The following is a 17,076-nucleotide window of genomic DNA, read 5'->3' on the forward strand; positions in this document are numbered from 1 at the left end:
GATTTCCTGGTTTAACAGTTATCTCAGTTAACAAAAGAAAAAATTACAAAAGCAAACGTTAAGTTACATGGATCAAAAGTCACAATAGTGAGCAACCAAAATACATGAGGTAGCAATCAGTACATTCTTGGAGAAAAAAGTGATAAGTGTGCAGGTTACAAAAGCGAGCGTACAAAGTACGAGCCAAAATAAAATAAAATAAATTCTCAAAATGGCTATGCAGGACTGCGTTGGACTGCGCTGGAAGTGGGGGTAGTCTTATACAGCGAGTATAGCACAAAACCTACATTTTATCAAGCAAAGTAGGGGGTCGTCTTATACGCCGGAAAATACGGTACATTGATACCAGATTAAATATCTGTGTGTGAAAGTACTCATTTAAATATCCCAAAGAGCAGGAAGTGTTATTGGCATGCATGGGATCTTATAGCAACTGGTTTGTTGTTGACACATTATCAGCTTCTTGTGATGTTGAAGACTGCTGCTGTGCCTAAGGCTCTTTCTTGTGGCCACTATGCTTTGCAGAGGTTCTGTAATGACATGTTGTTACAAGTTCCAGCAAATGAAAGTACTCTTCTAAGCTAAGACTTGAAAATGGAGCACACATTTAACTTCTCCAATTGGGCATATGCCATTAAATACTGTTATTATGCCTTCCTCCAACGTGACTGTTGTTAAGAATAATTGCAAAAAGAACAACTGATGGACATAATGCAGAACAATGTCATACGATCACCCCAGTACAGACGTTTGGGCCTTAATCGAACGTTTTTTTGCTCACCATGCAATTCCAGTTTGAACCTAGCCATAAGCAAATCAGTCTTGACCCTGTACCCAATGGGGTCAGTCCAGCTTGAACTGCCAGGCCAGGTCCTCCTTGGACTAGAAACAAGCATCCTAGGACCGGTTTTGGGGTTTCACCCCTCATTAGCCAGGATAGCTTGACTCCAGTAACACGGAGAGCAAGGGACCCAAGTCTGGGCATACCCATCCCACTCGGAGTGACCAATGCAAAAAGAACAATTAATCAATAGAATGCAGAACAATGTCATACATTCACTCCAGTACAGAGATCTGGGCCTAAATCCATAGTTTTTTGCTGACCAAGCCATTCCAGTTTGAACTCAGCCACATGCAAATCAGTGTTGACCCTGCACCCAATAGGAACAGTCCAGCCCGAACTGCCAGGCCAGGTCCTCCCTGAACTGGATACAAGCATCTTAGGAACAGTTTCAGGGTTTCACCCCTCAGCTGCCAGGATAGCTTTACTCCAGTGGCATGGAGAGCACAGGACCCACATCTGGGCTTACCCATCCCAATCGGGTGACCAATGCAAAAAGAACAATTGATGGCCAGAATGCAGAACAATGTCATACATTCACCCCAGTACAGAGATCAGGACCTAAATCCATTGTTTTTTTGCTCACTATGCAATTCCAGTTTCAACTCAGCCATATGCAAATCAGTCTTGACCCTATGCCCAATGGGAACAGTCCAGCCCAAACTGTCAGGCCAGTTAAGAATAATTGGTCTGCATCACTCACCACTGTGAGGTGTCACTATATACTGCTGGTCTACAAAACTGTGGTAGTGTTGTACAACACGATGACATAAACAACCGCATACAATTGCATTCTCTTGAATCTTTATCAGAAGACTCAGAGTTCAACACCAAAAATGTTATTAGTCTTACCCAATGACCAACTCTACCGGTCCTCTCATCTCAGTTATCTGCCCTCAACCTAGAAGCGTGACATTCCTTGTGTCGGAGGAGACCTTTATATCTTTGTACATTCACTAATTTCTAATTTAAAATATTTCTAAAGTGCGGCGTACACCTTGCGGTTTCTTGGTGCTAGGGGGATTGGCAACTGAGGGAGAGAGACCAGAAGAAAGAAAAAGGGGAGGTATTTAGGGAAGTTTTAAGAAGGGAAGGCCTGACTGAAGAGGAACGTTTTCAGATCTCTGTGAAAGGAGAGGTACTGAGTGGCAGAGCGGAGGTGGTCAGGGAGTGAGTTCCAAAAGGTTGGAGCCAGGGTGGAAAAACTGGCCCCGCCCCACTTTTTTCGTGTGAAGCGAGGGGTCTGAAGAAGAGACTTGGAAGAAGACCGAAGTTCTCTTACTGGTACATACGGGTGGATTAGCGAGGAGATAAAAGCGGGGGCGGTGCCCTGGCGGGCCTGGAAGGTCATACAGCCGATCTTAAATAGGGAACGTTCTTTTACAGGGAGCCAGTGGAGCTCCCTGAGGAGGGGGGTGGAATGGTGATAACGAGGAAGGCCATACACCAGCCGGGCTGCTTGGTTTTGAATAATCTGGAGTCTACGCAAGCTGTACGCGGGGATACCATGGTAGAGAGCGTTTGCGTAGTCCAATCGCGATATCACCAATGCGGCCATGATGATCTTAAGAGCCTGGGGGGAAAAGAAACGGGAAATAGTGCGGATAGTGCGGAGAGTGAGGAAACAAGAGGATACCACGGAGCTGATTTGCGAATGAAGAGTAAGCTGGCTGTTTATTTTAACACCGAGTGTTTTGACCGAGGTGGAAGGGGTAGGAGAGGGACCAAGAGAAGGGGGCCAAAAGAGAGAGTTCCAGGGGCTGGATGAACCACCCGTGAGAACCAGCTCGGTTTTATCCGGGTTCAGTTTAAGATGGTTGTGGTTCATCCAGTCCCTGATGAATGTCATAGTGGACTGGAAGTTGGAAACAGAGAGAGGAGAGGGGGACAGATCAAAGATGAGCTGGAGGTCATCCGCGTAATTATAAACGGTGACCTCCAGCTGCTGGAGTGCGAAGATGAGAGGAAAGATATAGAGATTAAAAAGCAAAGGGGAGAGAGAGGAACCCTGGGGGACACCGCAGATGACGGGAAGAGGGGTGGCCGTGAAGTCACCTAGCCGAACCGCCTGGGTGCGGTCCCTCAGAAAGGAGGAGAGCCAGACCAATGCTGAACCCCCGATACCAGCCGCCTTGACACGGGTAAGTAAGATGGTATGGTCCACCGTGTCAAAGGCGGCGGAAAGATCAAGGAGGACCAGTGCCTGGTGTTTGTTATATCTTTCAGCAGTAGGAGGAGAATAGTGCCTTTTCATCTGCGCAAGATACCAACATTTCTAATATGTTCAGAAGTAAAAGCACTTGCTGAACTAAAGATATTTTCAGATAGCACACTAATATATACAAAACCATGATATTTTACTTTACAGAAAGGAAACTGATCCCTAGTACACTGTCTTCTTGGAGGTCCAGTTCTTAAATGGATCATTCTCCTTTCCGACTTAGAACGATTTGTAAATAAATATGCATCTATTACCTGAGAAGTTGTAGACTCAATTCCAGGTGCACTGAGCTGTAGAATGCTTGATAGCATGTCTCACAGGGACGTCTGGTTGAGAATGGCACTAGCCCCAAGCATTTCTCTGGAACATAAAAGTACTTAGGGGACACAACAATAATCAGACTTAGTGGAGTATTTGATGGTTGCAGGTGCACCCTTTCTCTTCTTTAAAAGCATATTGTAATAAGAATCCAAGCCGGTAAGTTGCCTAAAAACTTAATTCCAAATACCAGGACAGAGCATAAGGAAAATCTCACATCTCCTCCGGTCATCCTCCAACTGCCGGCCAGGCACCGTTACCCCTGACGTCACATACTCCCGCTTCCACATTCCCACTACCCACATGTCCTGCACATTCTCTCAAAGTACCACACATTTCGCTACTTTCAACAATTTACTTTTCAACTCCCTACCACATTTAACAACCTAATACCAGAATCTACAAACCCAAATAAAACCCAAAATACTAACAAAACACAACATTTCTGTCACATCCAATCCCCTACATATACAATAATAGCATCTTAAAGTGTACAATCACAAACTAAATAAACTAACATTACCTAATTTATTACATAAACCATTTAACAAACTGCTAATCTACGTACTCTTGTATCAACAACATCTCTCACCATCTTGCTGACGTCCTCCTTGTTCTTTAGTCCAGACGATTCTTCTGGAACATTGAGTAACTCTTTATCACAGACACCTAGGAAGACCTTGTCCTCCGCCTCATCATTCTATCTACTCCTTCCCTTAACATTCCATTTACACTACGATATCCTGCCCATATTCCAAACACTACCATCCTGAACTCTCATAGCAGACTTCATCTCCTCAACCACTCGCTGCGGGTCAGACTCTAATGCTAGACCCTTTAGAATGATGCCTGGCTCCCTAATGCAAATACATCTTCCAGCAACTAGGCCTGAATCACAGTTTGCCTTCCTGCGAAATGTCAACATGTGGTTCTTCATTTTCTCTTGATGCTTCCTGACATGTTTCTTCATTTCGGCATCACCAATCATTACAGACTCTACCTTCTGTTGTCTCATTTACCACCATGGTACCAACCTAGTCACAGGATTTAATCCCCCTAACAATTTAAACTGAGTTTTTTTTGTTCAAAAGTTGGAAGTTACCCTATATGACAATAGAGTAGCTTGTAAAGTCCTCATCCCACACAACCCTGACTTGATGGACATTTGAATAGACTCCTTCACAATTCTGTTACGCCTTTCTACCATTTGTTTTTAGATGATACAAAGCAACCATAGTATGTCTAATGCCTGACACCAACAAGAATTCTGTCATCTTTCCTGAAACAATTTGTACCTCATTATCCAATACTATTTCCTCAGAAATACCTTTTCTCACAAAGATATCCTCCAAAAATGTAATCACTATATCAATAGTCAAACTTCCTACCGTATGTAGTTCTGGCTAGGACTCAGCAGACTTTTTCCGAGTATTGCTCTGCAGTATTCTGCGGAGTTCCCCTAAAAACTCAGCAAAATTATGTGGAACTCCACAAACGGGTAGAAGAATGTTCATCGGCCAATTCGCGCAGCTTTCTCAGGCCAGTGGTGTATTCCACTCTTAAAAATCAGCATGAATGGCACAACGCGGTCCACATGGCCACAGACACCTGTTGCCGCTGGTGCCACTCAGGGGTACAGCCTGACTCAGTTTTACAGTGGTGGAGGTGGCTGCGCTTGTTTTATTCTTGCAGTGCCCCCTCCCCTCCATGTTGGCAGCAGGCAGAAGGCCTGGGAGAGAGTTTGCTGCTGGAGCACTGGCTGATACTGGGGAGACTGCAAAGATCCATGTCCTGTATCACTGGGGTGAAGTGCACTACATAGCAGCTTAGGCCCCACTGGGTGGATGTAATTGGTTGTGAGCCCAACCTGCTGGTCCTGCTGGGTGTGGAGATTTCGGGACTTGGTGAGTAATTATTTTTTGTTTTCTAAAAATGCTATTTGTTTCCTAATAGCATGCTCCCCTCAAACATAGAGGTAAGTTAAGTTTATGTTACGAATAATGTCTGATCCAACTTTAGTTAGCCTGGTGCTACCTACTCTTACTCGTCAGAACTTGCTTGGACTGATTATTTACAACGTGATTCAGACTCCTCTGTCCTTACACCAATATAGTAGCATATCAGGGAGTTAGCATTTTTTGTGCCTTTCTTTATGTAGCTCATACAGTCCCAATCATTCAGTGATGTGCAGTTTGCATTAAACGTTGAGACTGAGTTGACCATTCAAAGGAGGTGGAAAACCAAAGGTCATTAATTGTAATGCATTAGTAGTTTAAAATGTAGTTCAGGTTATGAAATTAGGAACAGGGCAATAGGTTATCTGATTTAGAAAAGTAAAATGCTATTGTGTCTGCCTGTCAAAATATTTTCAGGGAGATTAACTGTACCACTAATCTACTTTTTTATCTTCTTTATTTCTTACATCAACACGCAAGTGCACAAGGGCATCATCATAGCCAGAGAATGGGCTGCTACCATCAGTGCAGCGGCGGGTGGAACCACCACAACCAGCAGCACTGTGGCAGATGGTTCTGCTGGCCCCAGTAAGTCCTGTTATTATTAATTTTTTCCCGAACTTTTACATCTTCCCATTAGTAGAATCACTTTGTTTTTATACTTTCTCTCCTTTTATTTCAACCCCTATATCTAAAGTTTGTTAAATTCTTCATATCCCTGCATTATGTTGTTTTTTATATTTCATGTTTCTGTAGCGGACTTCCTCCTGTCTGTAGCTTCTTTCTGCTTTCCTGGTAAGCTTTCCCTCTCATCTTATATATATATTGTTACTAAGAGAACACATGTTTTGTACAGTGAAGGTTGCCGTCCTAAGTAAGCTATTATTCACCACACACATTTGTTAAGAAGGGGTTCTTGCTCATGCTCAAACAGTCAATTAAGGGAGTGGCCATGGTCATGGACCCCCCAAAATTTTGTTTTATCATTCATTTATACATTATATCAGAGGTTTCCATGACAATGTAGCATGGCAGGAAAGTATGAGATACCATTGTGTTTGTCAGCCAAGATATCATTGCTCTGCCCCTCTATTATGAAATGTTTTTGGTTGCCTTGATTACCAGGCTTTTCTAACATTGTCAAGCAGCAAACCTCCCAAAGTGATAGTTTTGATACAAGATACTGCTAACAGAACGGTAGTAAGGCATTGCTATTGTACTTTATCCAAAAATAATAACAATTCCTTAGGAGGAGAATCTGGTACCTAAAATGTGCAGTGTTTTTCTAACTGTACAGATCACTAGTGCTGAAGATAACAGCGTCAGCTCCAGTGCAACAAAGGTGGCCTCAGAGGCTGTTGAGGTGGAGAAGTCCCAGAGGTTGCAGGGACAAATGGTGGTAAGTCACAGGGCTTGCTTATTGACAATGAAAGTATACCGAATTTGTTAAGCGAGGCAGATATCCCACCCATCATCATTCATCACCTCCCTGCCCATGGATTTCGCAATCCATGGCCTAACTGCAGCATGGCTCAATTTGGCACTGCAGTGTTGGCAGTGCAATGTGTCTGTCTCAGTTAATGCAGCATTATGATATTTTCAATGCATTTCAAACAAGGTGTGTTTCCCGGCACCCACTCTGTCACCACCTACTACTACTTCACTCCATTATTTTTTTCTAAGTTCTGTCAAAAAAAGTAAAAATCCATTCTTGGCATGTGCCACATTTTTAAAGCCAAGTGATTTATGTATATATATTTCATGGCTTCCATAATGGATTTATACTTCTTAACATTTGTTCTTTTGTCATTTGTCAACTACAGTGACTGATAAGCCAAAGCGTAGCACATAATGATCAGTGACACCACACTATTCTATAGCAAAAACTCTACCTAGCCTAATAAAGTACGATGCAGTAGAGAAACTTTCTTTCCTGCCAAGTGAAGGTATTTGTTGAAAATAATTTATGGTGGAGGGCACAGCCAGGCAGTAAAATGGGACTAAGTGCCTGATTTAGAGGTTGGCAGCTGGAATGCACTGTGACAAACATGTCAAATAAAATCTACATTGCGTTCCCTTTTCTATCCTACAGTGTATCGTTTTTCCACTGTCTACTTAAGGCAGGGAGGATATCCGAATTATATGCGACGTGTGTGACATAGTATCATTATTTATCTGTCTCTTTGGAGTCAGGGTAGGCATTTGGAAAAGAGCAGGGCCATTTGAATTAAAGTAAGTTAACTGTCTATTACAACTGCCCCAAAAACATGCTGCAGACTGCAGAGATTAGCAAAGTACTCGACGCTAGCATAACTCCATTAATGTGGCACAACAAGAATACCATTAATTGTGCTGCATGTATCTGCCTTGCTCATTATTGAGGTAATATATATTTTTATACACAAAGTGTCTGTTTAGTTTTTTTAAACTAGGAAATCTTTTAAAGAAAAAAACACTTAGTTTCAATCTGGTGGTATTCTATCTTAATTCCTTGCAGTCAGTGCATTTTATGTCATTCATGTATGGAGAAAACATGACCCTGTGACTAATAACATCAAAAATTGCAATGGCTCTAAAGGACCAGAAATGTTCTGCTACTGTGCCACTACATTATAAACACATTTTTGCACTAAGCATTACAATAAAACATGTTCTCTCTTGATATAGCTATTCCTGCTGGTCCACCATCATGGTGGGGGATAGCCACCAGGCGGTTGTGCTACCAGATAGAGGCCATCCAGGCCGAATATGGCCAGCTGGTGGCTTTGGAGAAGGAAGAGGCATGTGCCACTTCCCCGAAATCCCTCCAGCAAGCCACCACTGCCTCCATTCCAGCCAAACCCTTGCCAGTGTCTCTGGCAGTTGGGATCCCCCACTGCTGCCACACCTCCCAGTCAACATATTAAACATACCACTTTCAACACTGTGTCCCATTTGAGTTGGCACTCATTTGCTGACAGATGACACACTTTCACACCCGGGTTGATGCCCTCTAACACCCTTTTTTAATATACTTGCTTTTGTGAGAGGGACTTTTGTTGTGGGTAGAGATGGTGAGAATTGGGAAAAGCAGTTCGGACAAGGAGGACATTGTTTGACTTTAGATGTGCACCACATTACATGATTTGAAAGAGGAGTAGCATAGAGCACAGAGCACAGAGCACAGAGCTGAGTGCAGTCGAGATCGGGTGGGTCGGCAGGCACGCTGCGGAGACCTACCTTGAGCAGCTGAGCCGCCGACACCCCGACGGCCTCGGGCCACCATCTCGGGACACCTCCTGCATCCGCAGCCGCCGATACGCCAACACGGCCTCAAGCCACAACCTGCACCTGCGGCCCCAACCTGCGACTGCCATAACCGCCGAGACCGGAGGCGGGCGGGCGATCGGTGCTGACGGGGTCTGAAGCCCCCCCTCATCAGCGGCTCCGGAGCAGCGGCGTTTTTCTGGGGACAGTACGCCCAGAGGCAGCAAACGCGGTAGGAACCGGAGCAGCGGCGTTTTCTGGCGCTTTCCGGGGGACTGCACGCCTAGAGGTGCCAAACGCGGTAGGAACCGCACATAGACTCAGTTGAACGGGGCGCTTACCAGGTGCTCTTTTGGAAAAGCAGAAACAGCTGATTAAGCTTGCAGTCCACAGCGGAGGGGTTAGGAGCAGCCCAGCAGCCCAGCACAACTCACCGGCCGCCGGCACTTTCACAGTCTTGCTGCTCCTGATCCTCGTTCCCCTGCCGCCCCTTGTGCCTTTCCCACAACTGCATATCTTGCTTGCTGTCAGTAGAGGACCAGGCAAGGGGGGGCCAAGGAGGACAGCAACAAGCACCTAGGGTTTGCTGACTTCCCAAAAGCTCCCCAAGCTTAAAGAAGCTTAAAGAAGCTATAAAGAAGCCTGCCTCTCCCGCGTCTTAGAATCCAAGACCACCCAAGAGCTTGGAAAAGGACAATCAGTCTCGTCCCCTGCCCACCGAGTGAGGAGGTGAGCGTTTTTGGCAGGGGGGGGGGGTTTGTAGCTCAGAGGGTGAAACTGTGGTGAGGGAATAGCCTATAAGGCTGCAAACAAGAGAGTATTCAAATTACGAGAACTGCGAAAGTAGTGGAGAGGGAGCCCAGGAGTATTGTGTGGAGGCTCAGGGCCCATGCTCTCCTTTATTATTATTATAATTTTTGAATAAAACAAACAAAGAGGAAAACCACAGGGTGCAACAAAGATCCACAGCTTTAAACTAGGAAATACCCTTCTCAGAGGGATCAACGGAATTTCGTAGAATTAAGAGACAACTGGGAACCCTCCAGCAATAACTTTAGCGTCTGACAAGAGTCAATCTCAAGCAAATTGATTATGAGATCAGGGAAGCCTCGAGGTTGCGAAGAAAAACCACAGGGGAAGACAAAAAAGGGAAAAGGGGACCCGCTGAGCACAAACAAAGAGGCAGACGCAGGAACATCTTCGGGCAGGGGTATGAGCTTCCAAAAGTCAACATCTCCGAAAGAGCCTGACAACAGCCTAGTTACACATATAGATCTTTCAGTCGCCCCTGACTATACAAATCAAGGGTCACAGAGCCCAGTCCCTGTTGCAAAGGACTTTCACAGGGACACCACAGAATGCAGACCTGCAAAAAATAATAAGGGTGAAACAGATAATGATGCAATGGCCTCCCAGGCCCACAACGCACAAGGCCCAGACCTCAAAGCCAGCAAACGGGCACTAATTACCGATTTTCTCAAAGTATGCCATAGACTCTCCACAGGGAGTAGTAAGGAACACTCAGAAAATAATGTTAGCTCTAACATTAACAAACATAATGTCCTCATGGAGGTCACGAAAAATGGTGACAAATCAACATCTCCATTGCTCAAATTAAGGAGCCAAAGCGAGCCTTATAAAGCCCTCAAAATTAGAACAAGAGGGAACCCAGGGGGCGCGGGCTCCGGTCCTCCTGGGCTAGATGACTCGAGTAGCTCACAACCAGTCAAAGGATCGGACTTACCCTCGGTACAACCATTTCCCAAGCCTCAACAAGCAACTCATCCTCAAATGGTTTGTGCCTTTGTCCACAGCGAACCTGATATAAGTAACAATCCGTTTTTTTTGCAGCAAACCCCTTGGACAGCCCAGAAAATGACACTTAAAGTAACAGAAGGAGGCTCCTTGAATAACCGAAATCGCATCCAAGAACCGAGCCCACTTTCAATGGTGTACTTTCCCAGTTTAAGAGAGGCCAATTTTCATCGGAACAAGACAACATGGCTGGAAACCATAGTCTTCTCTTCGTAGGGCTAGAAACCGAAGAAATTAAAATTCTGAAGACACAAGAAGCAAATGAAACAGTAGATTTCAAACAAAGTATGTGTCAGTCTCCAGTAACAAACGAGTCAAGCTCAGGATAGGAAGAGGGCTTTCAAAACAGGACACCTCAGAGGAGCGACCAACTGCATGAGCACTACACCCACATAGATCATCTTGAGCATCTTGAACATTCACCCCTACTAATTCAAACACAGTAGGAAACACCGGAAAGTACTCAATCGGCCACCATATGGCCGCAACTAATAAACACGATGGAAACCATAGGCAGAGCAATGTCCTATCATGCAGACAAACTAGATACGCAAGTCCTACTGCTTAACATCTTGGCCACCCACGTCCAGGGGATAGAATCAAACCTACAGGACCTCAACAGCATGATAATGAAGGTGCAACTCAACAAGGACACCACCTTTCACACTTGTCATTGTTCCCAAATAATTGACAAACTGGCAACAGTACCCACGTTGATGACACAAATACTGGGGATTGTCAAGGAACCACCAAATGAGACCAAGATAACCACCAGCCTAGAAAAAGCTCAACAAGACGGCCGTGAGGAATCTTGCAGGACAATCGATGCCTGGAGCAGTGAAGCGTGCCCAGAAATACTAGACAAATCATACTCTCCCATTTCAGATGACATCATGACGTCAGCAATCTTAGACAAACAAGCTCAGTCTGACAAGCGAGAGGAAGCTCCACAAAACAAGGACTCACCAACAAATGGCCAAATAAGCCCCAAACAAACAAAATTGGCAACCTCTCTCACAAAGAGAGAAAGGAAGCGCTTGAGAAAAGCAAGAAAAACCAAATCAAACATCCGAGGGGCGTTAGTAACTCACCCTCAAAAAATAAACTCTGACTCCAACGATATCAAAAATAAAGCACAGATTGAGGGTGACCCCTCTCAAAACAAACCAATGCCAGTGCCTGGGCCAACCCCAACTGTCAACTCGCCAATAAGGGTATTCACTACCTCAGACGGCCCAACTGAACGTACTTGTCCAACTCAGCAAGCAAGGAAAGTGTTCAGCATATTCAATTTTCCAGGAGGGAAAGCAGAACTCAAATCATCAAGCTCAGAGTCACAAAAAAACATAGATACTGAGCACGGTAATAAAGCTAAAATCAGCATTGCTATCCCGCAAGCGACCACAAACAATAGACAAGTTGATTTAGACAAAGTTGCAAAGCCTAATGGAAGAAAGAAATGGGCTACGCCGAGTGGAGAAATATAAGCACCATCAGTCACAAACTCCAACGGTTCTTCCACCATTCATTTAACTCGGCCACACTTGATTTAGAGGCTGACAGAGTAGGAACTGCCATTTCAAGTGCCGGAGAGAGTAAAAGACAAAAAGACCAATTACGATACATCCCAAGCAAAAAAGTTGAACTAATTCCGCAATACAGCTTGAGAGGGCCACATGACATCTTGAACAGAGGGTCCATTTTAAAACTCTTAGAAGAATTACCAGGCTTGCGCCATCTAAAATCTGGCGACTTAGAGTCAATCAAATTAAAACCAAACCCTCACAAACCAGGCCCGACTCCACGATTATAACATGGACCGAACACAACTTTACAGAACTAATCCTGCTGCATAGGGAGGAATTCGCGTTATGGGGCATAGAGTTAAATAAGGTGGAGCCTGCACAATACCCCAGTCCGCTGCAGAAACAAAGTACTAAACAGAGCCTTTTAAAAGGCACGAAAGGCCCGGACCAAATAAGCAACATCGCAGAAGAAGGTCACCCATCTAGGCAAATGACAATCACATTTGCCCACCAGGAAGCAGCCACATTCGATAGGCATCAACAAGCTTCCCTGGTATCAATCCAGAGGAATGTAAAATGAATTAACGGAAAATCAACATCAGGAAAAGATCAGGGCTGCAAGATCTGTTCGTGGAATGTTAATGGATTAAACACAAAGCTGGAGGAAGACGACTTCATAGAGTTCATCACCCAATATAACATACTTCTGTTTCAGGAAACATGGCAGACAAAAAACTCGCCACTTGTGGGATATAAAGAATATTTTATACCAGCACATAAGGAGGCACGGCCCGGTAGGGCAAAGGGAGGCCTATCAATCTTTATATCCACCGATTTCCTTTGGAGAGACATTTGTATCGAATTAGATTCTACATGGATGCAATGCATCAAAATTGAAATTTCTCCTACCATGGGCCTTTTGATCCTTAACTTATACATGCACCCAGGTGGAAAACATAAAGGGAAAAGGATTAAGCAACTTACAGCTGCAATTACCACACTGAAATCCACATACCCAAGAGACAACATGTTAACTGGTGACTTTAACATGAACCTAATCCAAGGACAGGAGGGAACCCTACCGAACTTTATTGAGCCACGACAGGGCAACCAAAGTAGACAAGATGCAATGGGGAGGAAATGTGCAGCAGAATTGGAAGCCCTCTTCCTGCACACACTAAACGGAAGGGGTCCCTTGGACAGACCAGCAGCCCTAACGAGGGTCAGTAGGAATACAAGCTCAACAATAGATTACACTTTGGCAGATCCCAGTTAATTTCCTTACATCAAAGACTTCCATATCCTGGAACGGGGTGAAAGCGATCACTACCCTAAGATATTTACATTATCAATCAAACCAAAAGAGTCCAAGCAAGCGCATCCCCTAACATTGAACACCCAACTTTTCAACTTACAAAGATTACATTGGAATGAAGACAACATTTCTAATTTAATGGAGACATGTCGCTTACTACTTTTACCATCAGAAGAATCAAAAGATATAGTAAAGACCTGGGAGTCCATTGTAGTTAACATCAATAAAAAATACCAAATCAAGCACAGAGGACACAAAACAACAAGAAATGGAGGAGGGAAATGGCACACGCCAAAAATGCGTTTATTAAAAAAGCAACTCAACTCATATAGTAGGTCTTTACGAAACAAGGATCCCCAATTATCACAACAAACTCTCAAATCAATAGAATATTTAAAAAAGGAGCTAAAACGCAAGACCAAAGCGGCCAAGCAAAAGTATAAGAAAAAACTAGAGTGCACTATACTTCATGCTAGCAAGCTGCGGAACTTTAAAGATTTCTGGCCAAAAATACATTTTATGCTAAATGGCGAACATCGACAGTTCAACTCGGATATGACAGACCAGATTTGGGGCGCACACATTGATCTAACATACAACTCCACACAGGATAAACCCATAGATAACACACCTGTGACCCCAATAGAGTTTATTCTAACTTCAAATTCGAGAACAACGGCAGAAGCATGCAAAAAGAATCACCCAGCACCCACAGTCGGATATCAGTGGTAACTTTAGCCTCAAACCCAGTAAAGTCTTCTCAAACCAAAGTAACCAGCAAGTCACCAGTTTTGGAGAATACAGGAGAAATAGATCAGATTACACCAAAGCAGATTTTGGGAATTATAAACCACCTGAGAGCAGACGGGGCCCCCGGACCAAATGGCCTACCCAACGCTCTATTTAGGCAAGATCCCAAGTTTTGGTCTAGTTACTTATCCCCCTTGTTCTGTAACAGCTTAAGGACCGGGAACAATCCAGACTCTTGGAGGGGCAGTATTCTACAACCGATTCACAAATCAGGGACTTGCTCAGACCCTAACAACTATAGGTTAATAGCCCTAATAGACGATGAGGCCAAGATTTATGCATCCAATCTATTGGCAGACCTGGAGTCTTAGTCAGCAGCAAAGGTTTTATCCCAGTAAAACAAACAGGTTTCCGTGCCGGTATGGGCACCCTAACAAACCTATCAGTGCTAACTCTCCTTGCTAAAATGGCAATTGACAACTCTACCATTCTATATACATGTTTTTTAGACCTGAAAGCGGCTTTTGATAAAGTGCCAAGATCTAAACTTTGGACCAAAATGAAAACCTGGGGTGCCCCTCCTAACTTATTGGGAGCAATTATAAATGTATACTCGCATACCTGGTTCCAAATAAAAAAAGGGGATGGTCGATGCCTAACAAAGAAATTTCCAACACTCAACCGGCTAAAACAAGGATGCGTGCTGGCTCCTAGCCTATTTAACGTCTATACCGCTGACCTAGAGCGAGACCTACGCACAATCCAGGGAGACCCACCGAAATTGGGACAAACACCCACAGCGAGCCTACAATATGCAGATGACATTGTGCTCCTCTCACAAACTCCGCATGGCTTACAACTGCTGATCTCTAAACTTGCGCTGTACATTTCCAATGCACAATTAACAGTAAACCTCAAAAAATCAAAATTCTATGCTTCTCCAGCTCTCGAAAAAAACGACCAAAATTTGTTTGGAGGATAAATTCCTGTACTTTAACCCAGGTAGATAAATATAAATACTTGGGCATCCTACTAGACAATCAACTAAAGTATAAATATCATTTAGACCATGGGTATTCAAAATCAAAACAACTCCAATTTGCATTCAAAACTATACAAAAACACATAAGCGGACGTTCAACCGGTCACGTGCTAAAGACTGTAGCAGCAAAACTTCTGCCCTCGCTCACATACGGCTCGGAAATTATGGCTACCAGGGACTCTACAGCATTAAACCTTGCTCAATCAAGACTGTTTAAAAACCTCTTCTCAATTCCGCGACATATTTCTCAAGCACAAATACGTCTGGAATACGGGTTAACAAATCAGATTCCGGCAAGACAAGGGGCCCTGGCCAAATACTATTGGCGTATGAGGGATGCCGAAGATAACACACTTGCCCACCTTTGCTGGGAAGAAGTCAAAAAACAGGCTAGGCACTCCAACTCCACATGTAAGACTCTTAGGCAAGCGCTTCTATCGTTAAATCTGGAAGAAGCTTGGCTTTCACCTATGCCTTACAATGCTTTTAAAGAAATTACCAACAAAGCTATCAAACAAGCATCGTTGTAAATGGACAAAGGTTCAGTGGCTGGTGAAAGCCACGCCTGGATCGTGATGCCAACATACAACCAACTAAAACAACAACCTTATTTGCAAGAATGTTTCAGGGATAATTACAAGAAGAAACTTAGCCTTCTGAGGTTGGGTTGTTTCTCGAGCAAAGACCTTACCCCCAAATGGTTACGGACCTGGTCAACTTCAGATTGCCGCCTCTGTGACAAGGGTGAAGAGTCGTTACTGCATTTACTATGTATTTGCCCGGCATTACAAAATCAAAAGAAGATTCTCTTGAAACCACTCCTAAGAGAAGCACTAGTCAGGACCTGTAGGGCGGCTGTGATAAAATGCCTCAGCGGATCTTCGATACAACTTTCCTGCAAAACTATAAAATTCCTGGCTTTTGCTGTCCAAGAGCTTGAAAAAAAGGCAGCAATAAAAGATGAACTGGGTCACATTGTCTCCCCGCGGCTGGTCCTGGACTCTCCCTCCCTCATTTTCTCATTAGATACCCTCTTCCCCACTCCCCCTGCAAATGCACTTTATCTGAGACAATAGGTGACAGTTACATCTAATTAAATATAAGCCCCTAAGTATATCATATCCCCGTCACAACACTCATTTGATGGTCCCCATGTCTTAAAGAGATAGTTATCCTCTTACAAAGTTTTATACCTGTTTTTTTATTATTTTTGTTTGTATATTTGTGCAAAGTCGCTAACGACTTGTGTCATTTTATCGTTCGTTTTATCATGTCATTTTATGCTGTTTTTATGCTGACTCAAAGATGTTGATGTTTATCACATGGTGGTAAGATACACCCTTTTATGATTTTTACAAATCAAATAAAGTATTATTATCACATTTGTTTGACTTTAGTTTCGTTGGACATTGGTTGGAGTGATTTATATATTTGTTTGGGGAAAGATGGGCCTTTTGCGAGTGGAATGCGTGTATATTATTTGTTAAAAAAGAAATGGAAAGTAGTTAGGATGGAAATGTTGTCTTTTATGTTTTACTTTGCGCTGCTTTTAGAGCAGTGTTATTTTTAATTCACTGATCAAGGTGTACACCAGTTAGTTATACCCTTGTCCTACTACCCTCTGCAACTATATTGTCCACTGGGGGGATATGCCTATGCCTATACTGCCTGCAAGAACATATATTTAAACAATCTTAAACTTCAGTAGAAGTTAGTTAATAACTAAACAAGTTCACTTCACACCATAGTTCTCTTACTTGAATAGATTAAATGAATGGCTTCTACCTCTCTCAATCTTCCAAAAACGTATAACAGGATCTCCCAAAGTGCCTTCTTAATTGTGATGGTTGTATTAGAAGGCTAGCATGCTAACAGTGAAGACATTACAAGCGAGGTCCCACATCCCCCTAAGTGAACACCAACTATAGGATTAATCAGAAGGAATATCTATCACAGGCAACTAGATTGAAAGAAAACACAGAGTTAGTGGGTTATTGATAACATAACTTATCAAAGACGGAGACCAAATAACCACCTTGAAACAAAG

The sequence above is a fragment of the Lissotriton vulgaris genome, chromosome 6 (assembly GCF_964263255.1).
Source record: "Lissotriton vulgaris chromosome 6, aLisVul1.2, whole genome shotgun sequence".
Taxonomy (NCBI): Eukaryota; Metazoa; Chordata; class Amphibia; order Caudata; family Salamandridae; genus Lissotriton; species Lissotriton vulgaris.